This window comes from Peromyscus eremicus, chromosome 5 (genome assembly GCF_949786415.1).
Source record: "Peromyscus eremicus chromosome 5, PerEre_H2_v1, whole genome shotgun sequence".
NCBI lineage: Eukaryota > Metazoa > Chordata > Mammalia > Rodentia > Cricetidae > Peromyscus > Peromyscus eremicus.
In genome coordinates this window covers 11,164,669-11,176,911 of record NC_081420.1, presented here as the reverse complement: position 1 = coordinate 11,176,911, position 12,243 = coordinate 11,164,669, and the positions used below count along the sequence as shown (strand labels likewise).

General features: G+C 46.4%; 1 protein-coding gene across 1 annotated transcript in view; it reads right to left on the bottom strand.

Annotated features, from left to right (window-relative positions):
- The window catches only part of Ror2 (receptor tyrosine kinase like orphan receptor 2), a 191,346-nt gene that overhangs the window by 159,663 nt on the left and 19,440 nt on the right, over positions 1 to 12,243 (bottom strand). The window lies entirely within an intron of this gene.

The window sequence follows — 12,243 nt, the reverse complement described above, 5'->3', positions numbered from 1 at the left end:
TATTCCAAGCCGAACACCCCTGCCCCTGACGGTTGTAGTGACTCCTCCAGTCCCTCCTCACACCAGCCAACGGGCCAGCCCTGGTGGCCCAGGAGGCAACAGTCATGAGATGCCCTTCCCAAACACGCGCGGCTGGATCCAGGTGGCTCGTCTTTCTCAAGCCACCTGTTTCTTTTATGCTGGAAAGTCTAACCTTGTGCAGAGAAAAACCCAGGAAAAGGGTGGAGATGGAATGGTCAGACATCTTTCTGAGAGACGCGCGCCTGAGGACGCCGGGTGCTTCCCACCCACCATCTCAAGCTGGGCAGAGCCAGCTTTCCAGATTCTTGAGCTCTCTCCACAACTCATTCCTTAAACACAAGTCACCTTCTCGGGACACTACAAGGCAGCAATTCTGGTCTAAATGGCCCTGAAAACAGTCCAGTGAGCTATGAGCCTCCTGTCTGCACTGGCTCTTCAGGGTGCCACAGGGAACCAGGGCTGACCCACTCCGAGGCTTGGGGTGCATCCGGCTGGGCTAGCCACCCACACATGCTGCCTCTAAGGGAGACTAGGAAGGGGCCACACCACACAGAGTCTGATCTTCAGGCCACCATGGGGGGGGGGCACGGGGGGGGGGGCTTGTCACGGACGAGCTGTAATAGGAACTTCCTTTCTGATGTCACAAAGTAAAAACCCCGGGGCAAATGAGATAAGACAGAGTGGATCCAAAATTAGTCCAGAGGTGCTGGTGACATGGCTGGGGGAGGTGGGGGAGGACTGGAAACAGGTCCCTGGTTTGGATCTTGGGTCTTGAGGTGAATGGTAACTGTTTTCAGTTGCTATAACTGAAGCCACAGACTGGACAATTAATAAGAAAAAAAAAAAAAAAAAAAAAAAACAGCACTGCCTGTGCCCCTTTTGGCTAGTGGGGACTTTGTAAATTGGCAAGGTGATACAGGACATCATAGACTATCCCAACTCAGATTTTTCTTCTTCTTATGCAGTCACAGCCCCATTGGGTCAGGGCCCACCTCTACTGCCTCAGTTGATCTTAATTACATGTGAAACATTCCAAATACCACAATAAGTGTCCACCTTCTTAAGACCTCACAATGGTCTTAATTTCATTATGAAGGCTGGAGAGGTGGCTGAGCAGTTAAGCGCGCTTGTTGCTCTCCTAGAGGAGCAGAGTTTGCTTCCCAGCAACCATCTCGGTTCCCATCACTGCCTCTAACTCCAGCCATAGAGAATCCTATGCCTCCTTCTGGTCTCTGTTGGCATTGCAAACAGGCAAACACACATGCACACACACATGCACACACACATGCACACACACACACACACACACACACATGCACACACACATGCATGCGCAAAACATCTTTTTTTAAAAAATATGTTAATCTGAGCTTTGATGGGGGACAGTCAGACCACAGGGACACGACCCATGACTGAACTTGAGTGCACAAGTTAGTTTTCATAGATTCAGTCCTTGGGGTACCTAGAGGCATATCCTGTGCTATCTTCATGGTAAATGGTACAAAAACATCTCCTAGGAATGATTCTCAACTTTCCTAATGCTATGACCCTTTTATACAGTTCCTTATGTTGTGGTGACCTGAACCATAAGATTATTTTCACTGCTACCTCATACCTATAATTTTGCTACTGTTATGAAGCGTGATGTAAATATCTGTGTTTTCTGATGATCTTGGGTGACCCCTGTGAAAAGGTCATTCAACCCAAATGGGGTTGTGACCCACAGGTTGAGAACCACTGCCCTAAGGCTTGGAGTATAGCACAATAGTTCTGGACTAGTGTGTGTGTGTATGTGTGTGTGTGTGTGTGTGTGTGTGTGTGTGTGTGTGGTCTCAGGTTCAATTTCTAGCACCAGGGCAGATCTAACTATGTAAACTCAGGTGACCCTTGGAAGTGTAATAAGAAAAATATAACCTTTTCGTGACTTTTGAATGAGGAACACAAGCAGCCTTCGAGAAATCATCTTAACAAACACATATCACACTCTCTAAGCCAAGCCCTGGCCCTAAGAGTTTCCTAACAACTCATTTAATCCCACAAAGCAAGCCTGCAGCCACACTCAACCCATGAGAGGGGATGTTTATACGAGATGTTTACAAGGTGAACAGCGTCACCATGGAGATCAGTAACATTGGCCCAGAAGAAAAATGTTTAAAGTAAACTCGCATCTTACCTCTGTAATTTCAAAACTGATATTAATAACAAATAAAATTAATGGCATAGTTAAGAGATTACCCGAAATGAGCTCCGCTGAGATTTTAAAACATTAAATAGAGCCAAAAGAAACAGCGCTGAGATCTCAAATGGAGGATGCCAATTAAGAAAAGTGACTCAAATTCCTTGAAATGTAAACACCTTATAACTTCATTATGAAAACCCATAAAACCTACATGTTGGACAGTTAAAAAGCCTGGACAAGCCTGCCTTCCATATCACCCCAAATTAGGACATCACGGAAGATCCGGCTGTTGTCAGCATCGCACCGGCAAGAGGAATTTAAGAATAAACCACAGTGACCCCAAACCTCTTGAATTTATAGAGCACCAGAGTCCACAGGGCCTAACGAAATCCACTGCTTTGCCAAAAACAACCTATAGAATTTCTCTCTGATGAGAAAATTAAAATTGCTTGCTAATTACTTTCCTCCTCTATAGAAGAAATGATCTGTCTTGGAATCGCACGGTCAGGGTGCAGTTCCGGGGGCCAGGCTAAGGAGAGGAGGGTGTGTGCACCCTGACACAGTGATGCTTGCTGTAAACTCCCTCTACACGGCTGCATCCTCAGAGAACCCTCCAAAGGAGGTGTGGACCAAACACATAATTAGGCGATACAGGCTCATCAGATGTAAAGAACAGCACACACACCTGTGAACCGTCCGTTTCTACTTCAAAAAGCCAAAGAAGGACTGGCAAGATGGGTCCGTCAAGAAAGTGCTACCCACACAAGCATGAGAACCCGAGTTTGATCCCCAGAACCCACATATAAGCCTGCGCTTGTAATCTCAGTCCTGGGGAGGTAGAGGCAAGGGTATTTCCTAAGGCTCACTGGCCCGCCAGCCAAGTGATCAGCAAGCTCCAGGTCCCGGTGTGTGTGGGCAGGGGGAGGAGGAAGAGGGAGAGAGGGAGAGAGGGAGAGAGCTTGTCAAGCAACTGCTCTTCCTGTTAAAAACACCACCCCTGCACCTAGAAAGCCAGGAAGGAATGGCAAGCCCACCTCCTCTCCTCCCCTTCCAGGTTCTCACGCTTACTGGCAGGAAAGACCTGGCTTTGCCTCCATTCCACCTATGGATTTTAATCCATTGAGAATCGACATTTCCTTCAAAAGGAAGGAACTATTTTGCTTTTTCTGCAAATCATCTGTTCTTATTTTAGGTACAGTCATGCTTCTTACTTTTGGCCATCCACTGATATATTAGGAAGGAAAATAAAATGGCTGTGTCTGGCACTGGCAGCAGTGTGGTGGGAGAGCCGATGCCCGACCGCTCAATGTAGAAAAGGGGCCAATGACATGCACTGGAGGCCACCTGGTCAGCTCTGTCTGTTGCAAACACACAAGACTGACTAGGAATATCTGCACCTCCACATCTCTACCGGATGTACTGATTCCACACACGGGAGCCTAGGCCGCAGTGATTCATTTGACATCAACGTTAAACACACAGACCAACGCAACCCACATCATACCAAGGAGCCTGTACCCAGCAAATACTTGGCATCCAAAAGAGAGAACTACAGTGACTTGGGCCTGCCTACAATAACCACACTGCATGAGGATCCAACTCAGGATGGCTGCATCAGGCAAACACACTAGAAAGTTACCTCTCCGGGCATGCTCTCTGCTTCCCAGGAGGTACTTCAAACCTCCAGTAGAGGGCTGGCGAGATGGTTTAATGGGTAGAGTGTCTGCAGCCTAAGTGTAAGGATGACCTGAGTTCAGATTCTCAGAACACATATAAAGCTGGTCATGATAGCATATGTCTACAATCTCAACACTCCTAAAAAGAGATACGAGACAGACAGGAAAGTCTCTCTCTCTCTCTCTCTCTCTCTCTCTCTCTCTCTCTCTCTCTCTCTCTCTCTCACACACACACACACACACACACACACACACACACACACACACAGCCTACTCCCAGTAACCCTCTAGCAAGGCTCCACCTCACAAGTTCCCACAACCTTCCTAAACAGTACCACCAGCTAGGGACCAAGTGTTCGAACACCCATGCAAAGTAAAGGGACACTTCACTTTAAAACATTGCCCAAGTGACAGAGAAGGTAGAACCCAAGGTACAGCAGTCTCCACTTCACTCAGGGACTATGGCTACTACAAGCAGCCCCCAGCAACACCTACCTACCTGATGTGCAGGAGTCACCCCTTCTAGAAGGAATCAGTGTCCTTTTCTGGCAGCCTTCAGAGTTCAGTATGTCTCCATTTCCCCCGTAGAGAAGGAAGAAGTATACACAGAGCTGCCTGCCTGCCTAACTTCCCGAAGGATCCAGAATTGAGTGTTGAGTAATTCTTAAGCACTTCTTTCTTAATTCTAGTACAGCATGGAACAGTGCCTCTGAGAACATCTTTAGAAGGACTTCAGGAAGCCAGCGCTCCTGGGGTCAATATGAAGTCACATCTTGGCTGCACTCAGAAGAGCGGGGGTGTGGCTGTGGCTTGTGGCCAAGGCTGGCCTGATCTAATCAGGGAAATTAGTTTCCTCAGCCACTAATCATTTCTGCCCCAGGAATTTTTCCATGTTCTTGCCAGGAGTGCAAGCCCCTGCACTGGGGACTGGGATGTGGCTTGGTGGTAGAACACCTCCCTAAGCTGGTTCCCAACACTGAAAAAACAAAGAAACAAAGCCTACAATAAAAAAGACAAATAGCCAAGCACTCTCCTGGGAAACAGAGGCAGGAGGATCTTGGTGAGTTCAAGATCAACATGGATTATATGAGTTCCATGATACAAATGTATCATGCTTTCTCTTATTGTGGAATCTAGACTACACAATTATATATATGCATATTATATTTATGATATATAGATGCGTATATACATAACATGGAAAGTAGGATGGTAACTATTTGAGAAGAGGGCAGGAATCAAGGGGGAAAAGGGACAAGAGGGAAAGAAAGGGCAATGGGGGGTGAATATGAATACATGATTTACATGTGAAAGTTATTATAATGAAACCTATTATTTTATATAATGAACATATGTTAATGAAAAATACAATATGCAGTAAAATGAGATCCTAACCCTCTGGGCACACACTTCACTGAAGTATCCTCTCCACTGAGGTGTAACCCTGAGAAGACCCTGAGTCCTACCTACCCATTTCCCTTGCGCCTCCTCCATCCCTAATGCCAACACTCACTGAGCTTGACACTCCTTCAACCAACTCAAAAATCCCGAGAATTTCTAAGCATCAGCTAGTCAGTCCCATCCATCTGTTTCCATGATGGTCATTTTCTTCCCAGTTCTGGTCACGTGGACATCAAGCAGAGCTTCCAGACACCAATGGTGGCTGTGTTGGGAGCACTTGTCCATGTCTCAGCACTGGGATTTCCGAGAGTTATTTCTATTTTGTAACTAAGAAATAGGATTTGGCAGGAACTCTTTGAGGATAAACTACCACTGTCTCCCAAGAAGCCAACAAGGAAGAAAAATAAGATCCTTTGCAAAATCCTTAAAAAGAACAGGCATCCTAAATGCTCAAGGATTCCCATATGCTGTGGAAAAGCTCTTAAGACTAGGGCAACCAATGAGTCAACAGACTCAGCTTTTCTTCCTCGCTCTCCAGCTTTTTCCCTTCACAGTGGCTCCAAAATTAATCCCCTGTGTTTACTCATGTGTTACTTATCTGTTTCCCATCACCTTCCATTCATGGAAGGTCATTTATTTCTCCATGACCCCTCTGCATTTTTCCCACTCCCTTCAACAGCTGGAGAGCAAGACCGCAGCTCAGCCATTGCGGCTCTGGCACAGATTTCCAACAGCCCCTTCAACGGGAAATCTCTGTTCTGTCTCCCCTACCATCGTGCCTCCCTTATCCTGTTACTAATGTGTCTTCCATCTAAACTGCTCAGCCAAGCTCACCTACAAATCAACTGAGGAAAAATAAACAACAGACACATGGAGAAGAAACTATATGCAGAGAAACAATGCCCTCCCCCTCAAGGACTGAAGTGCGGAAAGGGAGCACAATTCATGGACAGCCTGAGGCTGGAGACACATGCATTATGCAAAGGGCAGAGAGGACCAGGTGTCCTCACCAGGAATGGCCCCGGGGGCCACACAGCTTTCCACACTGAAGAGAAGTGCTCCATGTTGAAAGAGAAGGCATGAGTGACAGCAAACAAAGAACACTCTGGAAGACTCAGGGAAGGTCTGATGTTTGGCTACCAATCTTGGTGCTATTAGAAAAGGCAGGTCTAGTGGGAAAAGTCAAGTCGATGGGGACACTTGTAGGACATGTTGGGACCTACCCCTTCCTCTCCCTGCCTTTGCCTCCAGCTGCCATGAGCAGCTTTGTCCAGCACATTCTCCCACCATGGTCTTCTACCTCACTACAAGTCCAAATGCAACAGAGTCAATGGACCATGGCTGAAGCCACCACATGTTCCTCCTTATAAACCAATCATCGTAGATATTTTGTCACAGCAACAGAAAGCTGACGTAGGTGGACCAGCTAGAAGCACTAGTAAGACTACGCTGGACCCAGATAGCATAATACTCTCATTGCTGTTTCTATATTGGGGGGAAGGCAGCTAGGGACCAGCTAACCTTCCACCAGCATCATGAAAGCACTCCTAGGCCTCACAATTCACAGGAAGTGTAAGGAGGCCCTCTTTAGAGTCCAGTGGCACCCCTTTAACAACAACAGAATAAAAGACAACACAACAGAGGTGTTAGTGTTGCTGTGGGGAAGCTAGGACAGACCCGTGATTTAACTCAGTGGGTAAAGGCACTACCACATACATGTGCCATGGCACACACATACCAGTGCCCCCCCAAAAAAAAACACGCACACAGAGTAATAAATAAAAATACTTCAAGCCAGGCGGTAGTGGCGCACGCCTTTAATCCCAGCACTCGGGAGGCAGAGTCAGGCGGATCTCTGTGAGTTCGAGGCCAGCCTGGGCTACCAAGTGAGTTCCAGGAAAAGGCGCAAAGCTACACAGAGAAACTCGGTCTTGAAAAAAAAAATACTTCAAAAATAAAGAAACTGGAGCCCTCACGTGTTAGTGGGAGTCACTGTGGAGAAAAGGAAAGCTGGCACACTGTGAAGGGGATATCTTCCTTCAGCGCCTGTAGCAAAATCCAGCAATCCCCCTAAAATGTTAAGCATGCAGTTCCCACAGGTCATAACAAGTCCACTCCTAGGCATATACCCAAAATGACAACAAACAGGGCTGGAGAGATGTTTCAGTGGTTAAGAGCACTATCTGCTCTTTCAGAGGACCTAGGTTCAATTCCCAGCACCCACATGGCAGCTCACAACTGTCTGTAACTCCAGTTCCAAGGGAATCCAATATCCTCACACAGACATACATGCAGGCAAAACATCAATGCACATAAAAATAAATAAATAAATCATTTTAAAAAAATGACAACAAACAAGCTGCAAAAAGATGTGCCCGACATTTATCAGCGCAGTGTTCATAACAGCCAATCAGAAGCACCACATTCATCAGCGCAGTGCTCTTAACAGCCAATCAGAAGCACCACATTCATCAGGGCCGTGCTCTTAACAGCCAATCAGAAGCAACCCAGATGCACATCAACATGTGACAGATGAACTGTGGTCTAGTCATACAACAGAAGATTACTCCATCGTAAGAAAGAAACAAAGGTAATGAACTTGAATGACAGCGATGACAGTCCTCCCCAGCAGGCACTCTCACTGTGATATACGGAGGACAGCAATACAAAAACCTTGTGTGTGGTGGTTTGAATGAGAATGGATCCCACAAGCTCACATACTTGAAATCTTCATGAGCAGGGAGCAGCACTGTTTAGGAAGGATCAGGAGGTGTGGCCTCGTTTAAGGAGGTGTGTCACTGGGAGTGGGCTTGAGGTTTTAAAATCCCACACCAGGACTCCAGTCTCTCTCTCTCTCTCTCTCTCTCTCTCTCTCTCTCTCTCTCTCTCTCTCTCTCTCTCTCTCCCTCTCTCTCTCTCTCTCTCCCTCTCTCTCTCTCTCTCCCCCAGACTGCTGCCTGTGGATCAGGATGTAAAGCTCTTAGCCCCATGCCTGCCGGCCTGCTGTCATACTTCCTGACATTATGATGATAAACTAACCCTCTGAAACTGCAAGCAATCCCCCAATTAAATGCTTTATTTTATCCGGAGTTGCCTTAATTGTGACATCTCCTCACAGCCCTAGAACAGTGACTTCTTAAGACACTGTGGGTTTCTCCTAAACTCATAATATCCATCCAAGCAGAAGGAAAACATCAGACCAACTGCAGCTGTGGGGTGTTCTGTCAAACACTGACAGGCCCTTCAGAGCTGCCAGGGTCACCACACAGCCAACTGTGAGACACTGTCACAGTTAAGAGCAGACGAAAGAGAGAACACAATACCATGGCCTGAGTGGAACCCTGGAAAGAAAAGGACAACAGGAGAAACCGAGGCCATGGGACTAAAGGGTACTGTTGTCAGTATGGGGCAGCCACATGGGTTCCCCAATTTTGAGAAAAGCATTATACTACAGATGTTAGTAAGGAGGGAAGTGAGATGTGGAGCATGAGCATTCTCTTCACTATCTACGTGTGTGTGTGTGTGTGTGTGTGTGTGTGTGTGTGCTCGTGAACATGTACATGCACACACATAGTTTAGGTGTGCATACACATGTGTGAGCATGCACATGGAGGCTAAGTTAACTCTAGCTATCATTCCTCAGGCACAGTCCACCTTTGTGTGTGTGTGTGTGTGTTTGTGTGTGTGTGTGTGTGTGTATACACATGCTCAGGCATGTATAGATGCATGTACACACCATTGTGTGCACACATGGAGGCCATAAGTCTGCATTAAATGTCTTCCTCTATTGGCCTCCACATTATTATTATTATTATTATTATTATTATTATTATTATTATTATTTTGGTAAGGCCTCTCATTGAACCCAGAACTCACTGACTCAGCAAGACTAGCCAGCCAGCGAGCTCCACTCCGAAGACCCTCCTGACTCCTGCCCTCTGAGTACAGGGAGGGGCTACAGCCCCCCAGCGCTGTGCCTGGCTGTTAGGTCTGTGATGGAGACTCCAACTCAGGTCCTCACGCTCATCTGGGAACCGCTTTACCAACTAAGCCGTCTCTCTACCCTCCCACTTTTTTTTCTTTTTTGACACATGGTCTCTCACTGGCCTGGAACTTGACATTTAACTATGCTTGCTGGCCAGTGAGCTCCGGGGATCACCAGACTTCACCTCCCCAGCCCTGGGATCGCAAGTGCAGACTTCCATGACCCGTGACCCATTCTCACAAGAGTTCTGGGAATCGAACTCAGTTCTTTGTGCATGACTGACTCAGCCATTTCAGCCCTGACTTTATACTTCTGTGAACTTAAAACTCTTCTAAAATAAAAACTGGTCTCTTCTGAGAGGAACAAAGTGCCGGCTCTCCTAGGACATGAATGAACCCTGAAAACACTGTACTGCATGAAAGAAATCAGCCACAAAAAGGCACATATGGAAATGATTCTACTTATATGAAATATCAGAAAAAAACGAGCTTTCAGAGCCCAAAGCACACATCGCTGCCAGAGCCTGGGAAAGCTATGATTGTAATGGGTACAAGGTTTCTTTAGGGGGCAATGACAACATTCTAAAACTGATTATGGTGTCAGTTTCAGGACTGTGAACACACTAAAGAACACTGGGTTGTGTTCCTCAAAGTGATGTTTTCTGGCATGTGAGTCATAGAAAGCTGTTATTAAAAAAAAAAAAAAAAAAAAAAAAGAGCCTAACAGTGGAAAAATTGAATCACACACTTCACACAAACATGGTCTTCAATAATGCATTTCATTTGGGGAGCCCTTTCAAGGATACAGAAAAGCAATGTGAAGTACTGTTACCATGTCTCCTACTTCCTACCTAGCCCTGCCTCAGTTTCCCCTTATTAACCTCAGGCATTAGCCTGTCACGTGTTACATCAACAAACCAGTTTTGATGATGAAGAGAGGCCCCAGCCTCTAGGTATCTTCCTGACAACCTCAGATGGAGAATGATGCTGTCTCTTTTTTTTAAGTAAATGAAACTCTCAATAATAATAATAAGTAAACAAATAGGTAAAGAGACTAGGACAACCATTCCTCGGGGGAAAAACAGAGGGCTGGTGGCTAGGGCAATAGCTCAGTTGGTAGTGCATGGCTGGCATGCACTAGGCCCAGAGTTCAATGTCCATAACTGCAACAAACCTTATATACGAACAATTCCATGAGAAGACGCTCACAGCACTAATTCTCAGAAAAATGCAAATCAAAAACCACTGTGGCATCACTTCACACCAAGGTGACTGTTTAAAAGCAATGTTAAAGCTGATCAAGCATTCTGTTATGGCTCAAATGATCTACTCCAGCAGCTGCCCACGGCCCTCCTCCTTCAGGGTACAGTCATCTGTGCGCGCACGTCACGCCCCTGGGCTCTGCTGGCCACGCCCCTGGGCTCTGCTGGCCACGCCCCTGGGCTCTGCTGGCCACGCCCTTTCCAATCCCACTGAGCATCCTCCTGCTCAGTCCTGCTCCATCTTCATCTCATGCCAAAGGTTTTCCCAGCTAAAAACAAAAGCATTATTAACAACAAAACAAGGAAGAAAAAAGAAGTTACTGAACAATTAGCTCTCAGGAAGGCAGCGATCACTCAGCAGAGAAAGAGCTTGGTGTTTTATGGAGTCAGCAAAGCAGATGCACACAGCAGGTTCTTGGTCGCACACGTGGAGGAAATGACGGGGCAAAGGTGTGGAGCCTGGCTGTCCACAAGAAATTGGTGACCACGGAGGGTCCAGTGGGGTGCCCTCTGAACACAGTGGCCACCAAGCTTGGCTGGAACACCTGAGAAACTCACTTTGTAATTTAATTTAATTTCTCTAAATTTTAGTGAAATAGCCAGACGTGGTGAATGGCTATCAACTACTTACACAGTATAGCAACAATAGGAAACAAACCTTAGGCATCCTGATACTTCATTCCAGAACCTTCCAAGATAAGAAAATTTGTCATTATTTAAATGAATTTTTAATTGTCAAGCAAATCAAAGCTATGGCAAAGGGCTAAAGAAATGTCAAAAAATCTGAGTGAATGCTTTCGTCTCAGAGTATCATGAAAAGCATTAGAGGACTTCAAAGACTGTCCCATAATTAACAATAATGTGATTAGGAGAGCTTGTCAAAAAGAAACCACTCTCATGGGACCCATTCACTGTACTGTTTGGGGGGGGGGGCTGGGGTGTAACAGCACTCCAGAATTCAGTGATGATGGACACATGGGCAGAGAAGCTATCAACAGGCTCTTGGAGACAGGGCTATCCCCTTAGCAAGGAACAAATAACCTGGCTTCTGTGCACTCGGTACAATTTCCTTTTTCCCTTTTAGAGTGTGTGTGTGTGTATGTGTGTATGAGTGTGTGTGTGTGTGTGTGTGTAAGAGAGAGAAAGAGACAGAGAGACAGAGACAGAGAGAGACAGAGAGATGTATGTTGTTCTGAAGGGACACACGTATGGAAGCCAAAGGCAACCTTAGTGTCATCCTTAGGGATGTCTTCCACCTCTTGAGCTGCAGTTTCTTGCTGGCCCAGAGCTTGCCTTGGTGCTAGCTTGGCTATCCAGAGAACTCCAGCGATCCACCTGCCTTTCTTCCCTACCCAGCACAGAGACTACAAGAAGGAGCCACCATGCCACTCTTTTCTATTTTAGCTTTTGTTTGTTTCCTGTTTTTGTTTTCTGTGGGTTAGTGGAAAATGAACTGAGGTCTTCCACAAGGAATTGACTGACTGGACTACCTTCCCAACCTCTCCTTTCTATTATTGGTAACACCCCAAGTGACACCCCACTAACTACGAAGACCATCCCACCAAGAGCTGGGAAATCTTGGGGGCAGCCAAAGGCTGGTAGATTGACCTTTCCCCTTGCATCAGAGCCCTGTCATAAGCCATCTCCTACACAAAATGATACCAAGAAACATCTCTACCATCAAAACTCTGAACCTAACCACCAGCGACCAGACAGCTGG